At 41.4% G+C, this 15,072-nt stretch overlaps 1 pseudogene across 1 annotated transcript; it reads right to left on the bottom strand.

The window, feature by feature from the left end:
• Nucleotides 1-2,010: 2,010 nt before the first annotated feature.
• LOC309963836 (mediator of RNA polymerase II transcription subunit 25-like) lies at nucleotides 2,011-4,487 on the bottom strand (annotated as a pseudogene). Its single transcript has 2 exons — nucleotides 4,480-4,487; nucleotides 2,011-3,965 (listed from the first exon to the last, which is right to left on the bottom strand). The product of its transcript is annotated as a mediator of RNA polymerase II transcription subunit 25-like (transcript).
• Nucleotides 4,488-15,072: the final 10,585 nt, after the last annotated feature.

Raw genomic sequence — 15,072 nt, 5'->3', positions numbered from 1 at the left:
CTGCTTGTTTGCTACCGAACTCTAAATAACATGCTTATATATTTCTATTTTTTGATTTATCAACTTTAAAAATGTCTATTGACTCCCTGAATTCAACACTCTCACCTCCCTTCTCTTGCCTCTCAACACTCCCTCACCCCTCCAATTTAGTTATATATTAACTGACTTTGACTTTATTTATTTTAAAAATTTATTTATTTTTGGTTGCATTGGGTCTTCGTTGTTGCGCGGTGTGTGGGCTTCTCACTGCAGTGGCTTCTCTTGTTGCGGAGCACGGGCTCTAGGTGCTCAGCCTTAAGTAGTTGTGGCACACAGGCTTACTTGCTCCGCGGCATATGGGATCTTCCCGGACCGGGGCACGAACCCGTGTCCCCTGCATCGGCAGGCAGACTCTCAACCACTGCGCCACCAGGGAAGCCCTGATTTTTATATTTTTAATTGAAGAGTTAAAAATATTTATGTAGTCAATTTATCAATCTTTTCTTTTATGGCTTCTGAATTTTGAGTTTTCCTTAGGAAAAAAATCTTCCCTGCTCTAAAGTTTTAATAGAATTTACCCATGTTTTCTTTTATATTTTTATTTTTTTCTTGTAAATATTTGATCCATTGGGAATTTAGTCTGGTGTACAGTGTGAGCTTTTTGTACAACTTTTCCCTTTCCAAATCTCTTCTTAGTTGTCTGAATACCATTTACTGATATGAGATTTACCTTTATCACATACTAAATTCCCATATATATTTTGGTTAATGTCTGGACTTTCCATTCTGTTGTGTTTATTCATTCATGTCTCAATAGCAAACTATTTTAATTTTTGTGATTTCAATAATACGTTGCAATATTTAGTAGGACAATTCAATGTTCATTTCTTCTTTTTAATTTCAAAAATGTCCTGGCTCTTGCTTTTCTTTTTGGCCACACCAAGCAACTTGCAGGATGTGGGAGCTTAATTCCCCTGGCTCTTGCTTTCTTATTTACATATATACAGTTGAGAATCTGCTTCTCCCAGAGATCTAATATACATAAACAGATGTTTTCATTTTTACTCACTACATTCTCTTTCTTTAGGACTTAGACATTTTAATGTACTCCTTCCCTTTGATGATAAGGTTTCATCACAGACCCAAACTTACACACCTCTCTTTTTTCCCTATGATGAGTGTATCCTAAGAGACTCCTTGGACTCTAACATGACCCACTTCTGCCAGGGACCCTGCATCCTCCAATCCGAATTCTATGATTGTCTCAGTTCAGGCTTGAGCTGGACCTTGATGACATAGTCATTCACGCTTTCAGTATTTGTTAGCACCTTCTCAAATATCCAGGAATAGTATGAATTAAATAAGAAATGAATAGCCCTAAAAGAAGAAGATTATGAAACTTTTCAGAAGGAAATATTCCAGTAATTAAAACTCTGTGACACTAGTGAAGACTAATGGAATAAAATATGAGACCTAGAAAAAGACCAACTATATATGAGAACTTGGTTTATGATATGATGACATTTCAAATCAGATGAGGAAATATATTCAAAAATGGTAGTATTGGGATACAGGCTGAGCCATTTCAACAACAGCCCCAGAAATACAGTTGCTACTCCATGTGTGGTCTGCACACTGTGGTCCATGATGAGGTAGGTTCTGAAACTGTGTAAGCATTTAGAAACTTTCATAGAAATTTGACCTTGCTGTCACCCACAAGTGCATGACGGTCTCACTCAACAGAGTGTATTGCAGTATGGATGTTGAGAACACGGGTGTGGTGGTCATGTGACATCTTGGGCGTACTAGTCATGGGCAGTAGGACCCTGTTACAGCGTGTGATATTTTAATTTCAGTTTGAGAAAACGTCATGATTTAAAAACTTTTCAAAACATTAGGAATTATTGATAGTTATAATACTATCTTAAAAATTCATAATTATTTTATTTCTTAACCCAGCCTGTGTGTGTGTGTGTGTGTGTGTGTGTGTGTGTGTGTGTGTTAAAAGGAACTTTCTTGGGTGTTGGGGGTTCAGATGAGGTCCATGAGGATATCATCCTCCATGACGCTGGGCTGCAGGTCTGGCTGGGGGACTGGGCCCCAGGGAACCCTGCTGAGCAGCCTCTGACCTGGCAGTGGAGCCCTGGGGGGAAGCTGCACAGGCCAGGACTGGACGGGCGGCTGGTGCGGTGGGGACAGCAGTGCAGGGGCCCCTGGTGGCTGGAGGTGGTGGAGAGAGGCCTGAGGCAGGGGGGACTGCAGTCTAGGGTGGTGGCGGGTTGAAGAGGAGGCTCTGCAGTTGGGGGTCGGCCCCGGGGTTCGGGGGCCTATGGGTGGGTCCGGGAGGGGGTGAGTGGGGGGCCGCTCCAGGAGGGCCTTGTGGGGCACCTGGGCAGTCCCCTGAGGCTGGGGCTGCGGCGGCCAGAGCTGCTGCTCTAACTTCTGCTGCTGGAGTTGCTTGTGGTTGGTGATGACCTCCCGGATGCCGCTGACAAAGTGTCTCTGGTCGTAGGGGATGAGGCCCGTGAAGACCTTCCTGAATGAGTACGGCAGCATGAGCACACGCACCTCGCAGGGGGCCGCGTGGGGAAGTGCACACAGCCAGCGAAGCCGTTGCCCAGGATGTGGTAGAGACCTCGGAGGGAGTCCAGGTCCTTGTTGGTGAAGTGGAAATGGACCATCCCTGAGTCCCACAAAGGGCGCAGGGTGCTCAGCAGCTGCTGGGGGATGGGCTTCGTGATCAGCGCTGTCCTCTTTTCAGCTTCTCGCCGTGACTCAGGTAGACCTGAGAAGGCAGTGACCAACTCAGCTTGGTGTTGGCATCACAGAGGCGGGTTTGGGCTTCTCCTGCCACTCGGGGACCCCGCTCCAGGCCAGGAGTATGTTGGAGACTGACTGCTGCCCGCCGAGGGCCAGGGTCCCGAGCTGGGCCGGAGAACCGTGCCCGCCCTGAACAGTGCCCCGGGCTGCCCAGTTGGGGGGCCAGGACCGGGCCAGGGGCCACAGTGGAGACCTGGCTGGGCTGGGAAGGGGGGAGGCCCGGGCCTGGCTGTAGGGGGGGACCCACTCCTAGAGAGGCTTTCTGAAGAGGGTTGATGGGCGCCGCGAGGGCCAAGCCCAGCCTTCAGGTTCTTGACGGCCTCCACAGCGCTCTGGGCAGCCACCTGGGCTGCACTCAGGGGACCTGGTACTGCAGGGGGACAGAGGGCAGAGGCTGCTGGGGGGCTGCCAAGAGCGGGGCGCCCGAGGGAGGATCTAGAGGCAGGGGCACGGGCGGCTTTGGCTGGAGGGGGCCTGGGTCCGAGCCACCCCCGACGGGCAGCACAAGCCCCCGCACCAGCACCATGTGCCTCGGGTCCTGGCTCACGTCTGTTGGTGGCTGCAGTGGCTCCAGCCTGGTGGGAGGAGCCGCCTTCTCGAACAGAAGCTGCAGGGCAGGCAGCTTCCAGGGCAACACGATGGAGAAGTAGACTCCTCACTCCCCAGCCTTCTGCACGAGGGTCTCCGTCGTGCACCCGGAGTATGTGTTGCCCTCGACAGCAGGCAGCAGGTAGGGGGGCGAGTTACAGTAAGGAGGCAGAGTCGGCGTGTCTGGCCAGTCTGCTCGGGCATCTTCTTGAAGTCATCGAACAGCTGCAGAGCCCTGCTGACGCCTTCAGCGATGAGGCTGCAGCTCGGGCCCCGCCCACCCCCACCCCGCCATGAACTTCACGCCATCGAGCCAGATGACAAACCCATAGGCGCTGCTGGTGGGAGCGTGATATTGTACTTAGGACTCGGGAGCACAGTCCACTCTGTTGAACACCACGAGGCTGTACTGGGTCCCCGCATAGTCTCCCCCGAAGTCCGTCTCGGCAGCAGGACCACCATTAAAATACTTGATGGCCAGGAGCAGGTAGTGCTTGCGGAGGCCCTCGAAGAAGGGCCCCAGGTTGGCTGTGCCCTCAATCGCAAACACCACGTCAGCTACGAGGCCCTCGGCCCAGCTGCCAAGCCAGTTTGAAATTCATAGTTTAACATTATTAGCCCAATGAAATACATTTTTTTTTTTTTTTGCGGTACGCGGGCCTCTCACTGCTGTGGCCTCTCCCGTTGCGGAGCACAGGCTCCGGACACGCAGGCTCGGCGGCCATGGCTCACGGGCCCAGCCGCTCCGCGGCATGTGGGATCTTCCTGGACTGGGGCACGAACCGGTGTCTCCTGCATCGGCAGGCGGACTCTCAACCACTGTGCCACCAGGGAAGCCCAGAAAAACATTTTTTTATGGTTTATGTTTTTTCTGTCCTAAAACAACATTGCCTACCTCAAGGTTTTAAAGATTGTCTACTTAGGTTCTTTCCTAAAAGCTTTGCAATTTTTTGTTTTTTCATTTAGATTTATGATACACTTCTAATTTTTGTGATGTGTGAGGTAAGGATTAATGTTCAGTTTTTAAAAATTCAGATATCCTGTCATCCATCACTATTTGTAGAAAAAACTTTCCCTTCTCTGTTGAATTACCTTGGCATGTTTGTGGAAAATAAACTTACCATAGATAAGTGGTTCTACTTCTGGAGTCACTTTCCTGTTCCAGTCATCTTTACGTGGATTCTTTTACCAAAACCACGTTGTCTTAATTATTGTAGCTTTATAGTAAATCATGAAATCAGATCATTTTCTCCACCTTCACTCTTTTTAAAAATGACTTTTGCTGTTCTAGGTCCATAGGAATTTCCATTACAAATTTTACAATTAGCTTGTCAGTTTCACCCAAAGTGTCTGCAGGGGTTTTTATCAGAATTGCATTGAATCTATAAATCAACATGAGCAGAATTAATAATATTGAGTTTTCCAATCCAAAAACATATTATATTACACCATTTATTTAGGTCTTCTTTAATTTCTTAGAGCAATATTCTATTCTTTTCAGTGAAGAAGTGTTGCATGTCTTCTGTTATGTTTAATGTGCCTAGTTTTATAACATGTCTGTGTTGTTTATTATTATATTTTTTGAAATATAATTTTGTTATCAATATTATGGAGTCAAATAGTAAAACATTTGGAAATTGTCTCTGTTTTTTTATTCATTTCATGTTTTCTAGAGATTTAATTTTATAGTATATTTCAAAAGTATTCTTCCATGAGAGATTGTCCTCCATCACAGATAGAGAAGTACTTGTCTACAGATACAGAGTCTAGGTCTGGTCAGTGTCTGAAGTTCTTATCATCTTCCGAGTATTCTTGGGAAGGGGGCAAGAACAGCCAGGGAAGTGCATACCTAACTCTTCTGAAAATGATCTGGAAGTGGCACGTATCAATCCTGCTCACATCTCATGGATCCCGTTTGCTGCAAGGGAGGCTGAGAAGTGTAGCTTTTGGTGGCTGACATGAGCCCAGTAATGGCTGTCATTATGGAAGAAGGGAGGCATGGATGTAAATAAAAACAAAAATAAACAAATGGGACCTAATTAAACTTAAAAGCTTTTGCACAGCAAAGGAAACCATAAACAAAACGAAAAGACAACCTACAGAATGGGAGAAAATATTTGCAAACAAAGTGACTGACAAGGGATTAATCTCCAAAATAGATAAACAGCTCCTGCAGTTCAATATCAAAAAAACAAACAACCCAATCAAAAAATGGGCAGAAGATCTAAATAGACATTTCTCCAAAGAAGACATACAGATGGTCAATAGGCACATGAAAAGATGCTCAACATCACTAATTATTAGAGAAATGAAAATCAAAACTATAATGAGGTATCACCTCACACCAGCCAGAATGGCCATGATAAAAAAATCTACAAACAATAAATGCTGGAGAGGGTGTGGAGAAAAGGGAACCCTCTTGCACTGTTGATGGGAATGTAAATTGGTGCAGCCACTGTGGAAAACATCATGGAGGTTCCTTAGAAAACTAAAAATAGGGTTACCATATGATCCAGCAGTCCCACTCCTGGGCATATATCTGGAGAAAACCATAATTCAAGAAGATACATGCACCCCAATATTCATTGCAGCACTATTTACAATAGCCAGGACATGGAAACAACCTAAATGTCCATTGATACAGGAATGGATAAAGAAGATAAATGGATAAATGGATAAAGAAGATATATATATATATATATATACACACACACACACACACACACACACACACACACACACACAATGGAATATTACTCAGCCATAAAAAGAACAAAATAATGCCATTTGCGGCAACATGGATGGACCTAGAGATTGTCATACTGAATGAAGTACGTCAGACAAAGACAAATATAATATGATATCACTTATATGTGGAATCTAAAAAAAAATGGTACACGTGAACTTGTTTACAAAGCAGAAATAGAGTCACAGATGTAGAAAACAAACTTATGTAGAAGGGGAGGGCAGGGATAAATTGGGAGTTTGGGGTTGACATATACAACACTACTATATATAAAACAGATAACTAATAAGGACCTACTGTATAGCACAGGGAACTCTACTCAATACTTTGTAATGATCTATATGAGAACAGAATCTGAAAAAGAGTGGATATATGTGTATATATAACTAATTCGCTTTGCTATACTCCTGAAACTAACACAACATTATATATCAACTATACTCCAATAAAAATTAAAATAAGAAGTGGGGCATGGATACGGCTATGGTTAGATCTCTGTCACTGTTGATCCTTTTGGATCCCTAAATGTTAATGCTCTCCTCTCTTCCAATGCAGAGAAGGTACTCACACCTCCTCAAGTGAGACGCCTCATCCAGTTTAATAGCTAGGATATCAAGTTGTTATGCATCCTCCTCCATCACGTTTAGATATAGCTTCTCATGATCTGATGACCGACTGTGGAGCAGAGTACCATGCACCAGTTACCAATCCCAGGGGAGGACTCCAACTGGAGGAATCATAGCAAAGTTCACCACTATGCCGACCAGCAGGAATAGAAGTCCAAACTTCTTCCCATTGCATCTTGTATCAAAGTGGCCAAGGAAGACAGCACTGGATGAAATAAATCTTTACTTACACAGAAAGGAGACAGAGTAAGATTAGCTTCAATTGTGTGCCTTAGCGTTCCCTGGCCAGTGGCTTGTTCCTGGCAGTGACACAGGGCGGTTGGCCTATACGTACTCTTTTGGTGCTGCAGTTGAAGGAATCTTGTCCCTTCCCTGCAAAGGACAGACATAGCTGTGGGGTTGGCCAGCTGCCCTTTGACACACACGCTTTAAGCAGAGACAAAAGAGTACTCATTGAGCATGAAACAAGGAAAGATACTCCCACACAGGGCGATAAGCCCAGCACAGGCTGTGCGGGCCCTTTATCTCTTGGTAGGAAGTGTTTCAGGCCCAAGGCCCATTCTGATGCAGCAGAGTTGGGGCCCAAAGACTGCGTGCATGAGACAGCCCTTCCCAACATGTACAAAACAAAACCCACATTGTCTGTGGTCCCTCCCAGAGATGCAGTACGAAATGGTAGACTAGGACAAGGACAGCTGCTATAAAAATCCTTATTTGGAAAAGAAAAAAAATTGGAAACCCGGCACCCAGTGGTCCATAGCGTTGATCGACTTCTGCAGGACAAGATGTGAAGGCCCCCTGCCCTGGCAGTGGAGTAACTTTTAGGCAAGACTCTGGTTCTGCTCTCTGAGAACAGCTCTCTTGTCCGCTGTTCTCTCTGAAACCTAGTTTTGTAATGAAATTGACACTAGAGAGTCTGGCCACTTAAAGTCTGCATCACGTTTACAACCTGCTTCCTGCTGGTGCAGGACACACTCAGCTCCTCCTCGAGGGAGGCAGCCCGATGTCTAAACAAGTCATTGCATCTCTGTCAAAACCTAGGACCTGGTGTCAATGCACGGTCTTTTCCATGGTGTGCTGAGGGTGTAATCATCTAGGCCAGGAGGTAGCGCTCACTATCTCTCTCCAGTCTTATTGGCTAGAACTTTTCATGTGTACACACCTGGTTGCAAGAGAACAGGAAATGGAGACTTCAGCTGGGTATATCCATATCCTTAGCTAGAACTCAGAAGTCCTGTTTGGAAAGATGTATCGAATAGATGAAGGATGCTCGTGAACAACTAGTCTGTCTCGGCCACACCCAGGCACGAAGTCTCCCTCCTACACCACCCACAAACGTGGAACTGAGCACGTTTCCATGACTAATACACACACACATAAATGCACGCACACTTACACAAAGCTTTTGTTGGTGGTAATAGACTACTTGCTTTCAGAAGATAGGTGGCGTTTATGTAACAAAAATATAATGATAATAGTAGACCTTCTGGTTCTCTAGAGACCCTCAGCCATTTCATTGCATTTCTCAACCTCCCTTCTGCCTTTCTCTTTACTTGCCTCTGTCTGCACTTCAGCATTTCTATTCATTCCTATTCCCAAGTAGTTTAGCTTTTCTTGTGCCCCCTTGACTATTACTAATGCCCTGACAGTCGCACTTTCCACCCAAGTGATATTATTAAAGAATTTTGCTAAAGGAAGTCAGGTCTCCTTTAAAAGGAATTCAAGGGATGTACTAGGACTATAATGTAGAACATGAGAAATATAATGAACTCTGCTGTATGTTGTATAGGAAAGGTAGAAAGAGAGCAAATCTTAAGAGTTCTCATCAAAAGAAAAAAATTTTTTTCTATTTCTTTAATTTTGTATCTATATGATATGATGGATGTTCACTAAATTTATTGCCATAATCATTTCGTGATGTATGTAAGTCAAATTGTTATACTGTATACCTTAAACTTCTACAGTGCTGTACGTCAGTTATATCACAACAAAACTGGAAGAAAAAAGATAAGTTAAAACATGACAACTGAAAAAAATGAATTCAAGGGCTATTAAAATTATGATTTTCTTTCATCCTGTTCAGAGTTTGTGTATTGCACAGAAGAGACTGAAAGGGACTAGAAAGGGACTATACTATTATAATAACCTTATAAGGTAGGTCTTATTTTTATTATTTCCATTTTCTAGATAAGGAAACTAAAGCACAGAGAGGGTAAGTTACTTGTGCAAAGCTCACACAGCTAATGATAATAATAATAACAAACAGAGTGCTTACTGTAATCACGGTTCTGAGTGTTTTATACATAACAATACCATTTAGTTCCCATCTGTGTGATAGATGATGACATGTTCCCCATTTACAGGTGAATAAACTGAGGCCTGGAACAATTTAGTAAGTTGCTCAAGGTTACACAGCTAGTAAGTAAGTGGCAAGGCTGGGATTTGAATCTGGGTCTAGGTCCATGCCTGTAAAATTTGCATTCTTTTATATCTTTTTAAAAAATTTTTTTCTTTTGTTTTTTTTTGTTTAAGAAAAGTTCTTTTGTTTTGAAACTTTACATTTTTAAACATTAATGTTCACAGCCCAAGCTTACATGGTAAACTTAATGAGTTGATCCTCTCAAACAAAGGGGTCCTGGCAGAGATTACCTTTGAGAGTACCAGTATCAGGGATAAGGCCTGGTGAAGGTTCTTTGACTGTGGGGTCATGATGTGGGTTAGGTCGGTGGATTTGAGTTCCACCACAGAATCTAGTTGGGTGCATCTATTCACAGCAGGGTGGAAAGACTCCTAGGAGGTCAGGGTTTGAATTACAGCAACCTGAAAGCTAAGTGAGGTCCCTGCCTGGAAAGTAAACATCGGAATGCTTATTCAAAAAGCAAAGACTGGATTTGCTGGGCTCTCTCGAGAGATGCCATCGTTATTGAAGGCCTTATACCATCTGGCTCCCTGTGCACAGCAAAACCTAATGATGCTGACAGGTCATGAAAGTTCGCACTAATGGGCTCGTGTTTTATTTATTCAGGTGCTGATTTGACATTTCCCAGCCCCGATGAATCTATGGATTTGGAAGTAACTGGGTCCTCTCTTTCTATACCGTGATGTTATCTCCCAAAATGAAGGAAATGAGAAACAGGAAAGGCCTAGATTCCCTGCAGATAGCTCTCACAGTTTACGGTAAGAAATCAAATGGTACGAAAAGCATTAGCCAAAATTTAAAACACAAATCATTGGTGTTTAACATGATATATTGCAAAGAAATTTCTGGCACTGAAAGTCTGTCTTTAAGCAACACTTCCACACAGCGCCAAGTAAACAATGTAATAGCATCTGGACTCCTTCTAAATCAAGTATGAAATTATGTATTTCTCCCATGACACAGATGACTCTAAAAGGCAACATTTCCTAAAATTAAAAATGAAGGGTAAATTAAGCAGTGTCTAAGGAAGACTTTCTTGTGATTCTTTTCATTTTAGTTTTTAAAATATCTTTTAAAAAATATCTACTTAAATAAAATATACATACAGAAGAGTGAAGAAATCATAGATGTTTATTTTGACACATTTTTACACAAACCCAAATAACCACCACTTAGACCCATATCGAGAATGTCACCATGTCCTCAAAACTTTCTTGCTCTCTTTAAACCCTCCTCTCCAAAATTAATCACTATCCTGACTTCTTTTTAAAATTTTTATTTTAAAATATAGCACAGATACATAAACTATATCAAACAATTGTCCATAATACAGAAATATTATAAGGCAAATTCTTGTAACTACCCCCCAAGTCAAGGGATAAACCTTGACCAACCACCCAGAACCCACCACATGCCCCATCCTTCAGGAGGGAAGACAGCAGCTTACCTGTATCCAGGTAACATAAAAATCATTTCCATGCTTTGCTTTACAGTTTTGCCACCCAATTGTGTATCCCTAAACAATAAAGTTTAGTGTGGCCTGTTTCTAAAAAATGTCACTTAAGCCACTTTCAATGGAAAGATTTCCCCTCTATCATTATAACTACTTGTGCATTGAATTTGTTGAAGGAACTGGGCCTTGGTCTACATAGAGTTTCCTATTATGAAATAATCTGACTCAAAATTTCAAACCTGAATACGATCAAGCCTGTAGTTCCCAGTGCTAGTTTATAAGAAATGCAAAGGACAGAGGGATTTGTAAAAATACTCATGGAGATGCACTCAGGAAAGATATCCAGTACAACTTCGATAGGAAAGTAATGAGAAACGCCTAATTCTTTTTGTTTTGCTTTGTTTTGTTTTTTAGAAAAACCAGTGTTAAAAATACGGAATTGACACCCTACCATCCTTCAAAGGTAGTCAAATTCTTAAAGAATCATTATGAACTCATGTATTTAAACTGCAGTTTAGATTAGGGTGAAAATAATTATGTTAGAATTCAGAAAACAGGCTGACATATTGAATATATAAAATGTTTTTCAAATTCTTTCCTCAATTAGTGTATTTTTTTCAGAGAGATAAACTTTCTTATTTATGGATCATTAAAAATATTTTAGTCTTTTTATCCTGATGACCATCGCATCCATCTTCTTCAAGTTGCTCCTGTGTCCTTTTTTTTTTTTTCTGTGTCCTTTTTAAATTTTTTTAAAATATTTATTTATTTATTTGGCTGCATTGGGTCTTATTTGCAGCATGCGGGATTTTTCGTTGTGGTGCATGGGCTTCTCTCTAGTTGTGGCACATGGGCTTCTCTCTAGTTGTGGCGCATGGGCTTCTCTCTAGTTGTGGTGTGTGGGTTTCTCTCTCCCTAGTTGAGGTTCATGGGCTCCAGGGCATGTAGGTTCTGCAGTTTGTGGCTCGCGGGCTCTCTTGTTGAGCTGTGCGAGCTCAGTGGCTGTGGTGCGCAGGCTTAGTGGCCCCGCGGGCATATGGGGTCTTAGTTCCCCGACCAGGGATCGAACCCGCATCCCCTGCATTGGCAGGTGGATTTTTTACCCCTGGACTACGAGGGAAGTCCCCTCTCCAGTGTCCTTTTTTTTTTTTTTTTTTTGTGGTACGCGGGCCTCTTGCTGTTGTGGCCTCTCCTGTTGCAGAGCACAGGCTCAGTGGCCATGGCTCACGGGCCCAGCCGCTCCGTGGCATGTGGGATCTTCCTCGACCGGGGCATGAACCCGTGTCCCTTGCATCGACAGGCGGACTCTCAACCACTGCGCCACAAGGGAAGCCCTACAAGAAACTTTTAACAAGGATCTAGAAGAACTAAAGAGCAAACAAACAGTGATGAACAACACAATAACTGGAATTAAAAATACTCTAGAAGGAATCAATAGCAGAATAACTGAGGCAGAATAACGGATAAGTGAGCTGGAAGATAAAATGGTGGAAATAACTGCCAGGTAGAAGAATAAAGAAAAAAGAATTGAAGACAGTCTCAACTGAGAACTCTGGGACAAGATTAAATGCACCAACATTTGAATTATAGGGGTCCCAGAAGAAGAAGAGAAAAAGAAAAGGTCTGAGAAAATATTTGAAGAGATTATAGTTGAGAACTTCCCTAACATGTGAAAGAAAATAGTCAATCAAATCCAGGAAGCACAGAGAGTCCCATACAGGATAAACCCAAAGAGAAACATACTGACATATATTAATCAAACTACCAAAAGTTAAATACAAAGAAAAAATATTAAAAGCAGCAAGGGAAAAGCAAAAAGAGTATACCAGGGAATCCCCATAAGGTTAAGAGCTGATCTTTCAGCAGAAACTCTGCAAGCCAGAAGGCAGTGGCAGGACATATTTAAAGTGATGAAAAGGAAAAACCTACAAACCAGATTACTCTGCTCAGCAAGGATCTCATTCAGATTCGATGGAGAAATCAAAATCTTTACAAACAAGCAAAAGTTAGGAGACTTCAGCAACACCAAACCAGCTTTACAACAAATGCTAAAGGAACTTCTCTAAGTGGGAAACACAGGAGAAGAAAAAGACCCACAAAAACAAACGCAAATCAATTAATAAATGGTAATAGGAATATACATATCGATAATCACCTTGAATGTAAATGGATTAAATTCTCCAACCAAAAGACACAGACTGGTTGAATGCATACAAAAATGAGACCCTTATATATGCTGTCTACAAGAAACACACTTCAGACCTAGGGACACATACAGACTGAAAGTGAGGGGATGGAAAAAGATATTCCATACAAATGGAAAATATAAGAAAGATGAAGTAGCAATATTCATATCAGATAAAATAGACTTTAAAATAAAGACTGTTACAAGAGATAAAGAAGGACACTACATAATGATCAAAGGATTAATCCAAGAAGAAAACATAACAATTATAAATATTTATACACCCAACATAGGAGCACTTCAATACATAAGGCAAATGCTAACAGCCATAAAAGGAGAAATTGACAGTAATACAATAATAGTGGGAGACTTTAACACCCCATTTACACCAATAGACAGATCATCCAGACAGAAAATAAATAAGGAAACACAAGCTTTAAATGGCACAGTAGACTTAATTGATATTTTTAGGACATTCTACCAGAAAGAGGAAGAACACTTTCAAATGCACGTGGAACGTTCTCCAAAATAGATCACATCTTGGGTCACAAATCAAGCCTTGGAAAATTTAAGAAAACTGAAGTCGTATCAAGCATCTTTTCTGACTACAATACTACAAGATTAGAAATCAATTACGGGAAAAAAACAGTAAAAAACACAAATACGTGGAGGCTAAACAGTGTGCTGCTAAATAACCAAGAGATCACTGAATAAATCAAAGAGAAAATCAAAAAATACCTAGAAACAAATGATGACAAAAACATGACGATCCAAAACCTATGGGATGCAGGAAGAGCAGTTCTAAGAGGGAAGTACATAGCAATTCAAGCTCACCTCAAGAACAAGAAAACTCTCAAATAAACAATTTAACCTTACACCTAAAAAAGAAGAACAAAGAAAATGCAAAGTTAGTAGAAAGAAAGAAATCATAAAGATTAGAGGAGAAATAAATGAAACAGAAACAAAGAAAACAATAGCAAAGATCAATAAAACTAAAAGCTGGTTCTTTGAGAAGATAAACAAAATTGATAAAACTTTAGCCAGACTCATCAAGAAAAAAAGGGAGAGGACACAAATCAATAAAATTAGAAATGAAAAAGGAGAGATTACAACTGACACCACGGTAATACATAAGATCATAAGAGACTAATACAAGCAACTATATGCCAATAAAATGGACAACCTGGAAGAAATGGACAAATTCTTGGAAAAGTACAAGATTCTAAGGTTGAAACAGGAAGAATTAGAAAATATAAACAGACCAATCACAGGTAACGAAATTGAAACTATAATTAAAAATTTTCCAAGAAACAAAAGTCCAGGACCAGATGGCTTCACAGGCGAATTTTATCAAACATTTAGAGAAGAGTTAATACGTATAGTTCTCAAACTCTTCCGAAAACTTGTGGAGGGAGGAACACTCCCAAACTTGTTCTCTGAGGCCACCATTACCCTGATGCCATGATATCAGAAAATGATATCACAAAAAAAGAAAATTATAGACCAATATCACTGATGAACATAGATGCAAAAGTCCTCAACGAAATACTAGCAAACAGAATCCAACAACACATTAAAAGAATCATACACCATGATCAAGTGGAATTTATCCCAGGGATGCAAGGATTCTTCAATATACGCAAAACAATCAATGTGATACACCATATTAACAAATTAAAGAATAAAAACCATATGAGCATCTCAATAGATGCAGAAAAAGCTTTTGACAATATTCAATTCCCATTTATGATTAAAACTCTCCAGAAAGTGGGCATAGAGGGAACCTACCTCAACATAATAAAAGCCATATATGACAAACTCACAGCAAACATCATTCTCAATAGTGAAAAACTGAAAGCATTTCCTCTAAGATCAGGAACAAGATAAGGATGTCCACTCTTGCCACTATTATTCTACATAGTATTGGAAGTCCTAGCCACAGAGAAGAAAAGAAATAAAGGAATACAAATTAGAAAAGAAGATGTAAAACTGTCACTGTTTTCCAATGACATGATACTATACATAGAAAATCCTAAAGATGCCACCAGAAAACTAATAGAGCTAATCAATGAATTTGGTGAAGTAGCAGGGTACAGGATTAATGCACAGAAATCTCTTGCATTCCTATACACTAACAACTAAAGATCAGAAAAGGAAATTAAGGAAACAATCCCATTTACCATTGCAACAAAAAGAATAAAATACCTAGGAATAAGCCTACCTAAGGAGGCAAAAGAGCTGTACCCAGAAAACTAT

The sequence above is a fragment of the Leucopleurus acutus genome (genome assembly GCF_964270905.1).
Source record: "Leucopleurus acutus genome assembly, chromosome: 7".
NCBI lineage: Eukaryota > Metazoa > Chordata > Mammalia > Artiodactyla > Delphinidae > Leucopleurus > Leucopleurus acutus.
The sequence above is the reverse complement of the archived record's forward strand: the minus strand, read 5'-3'. Positions and strand labels throughout refer to the sequence as shown.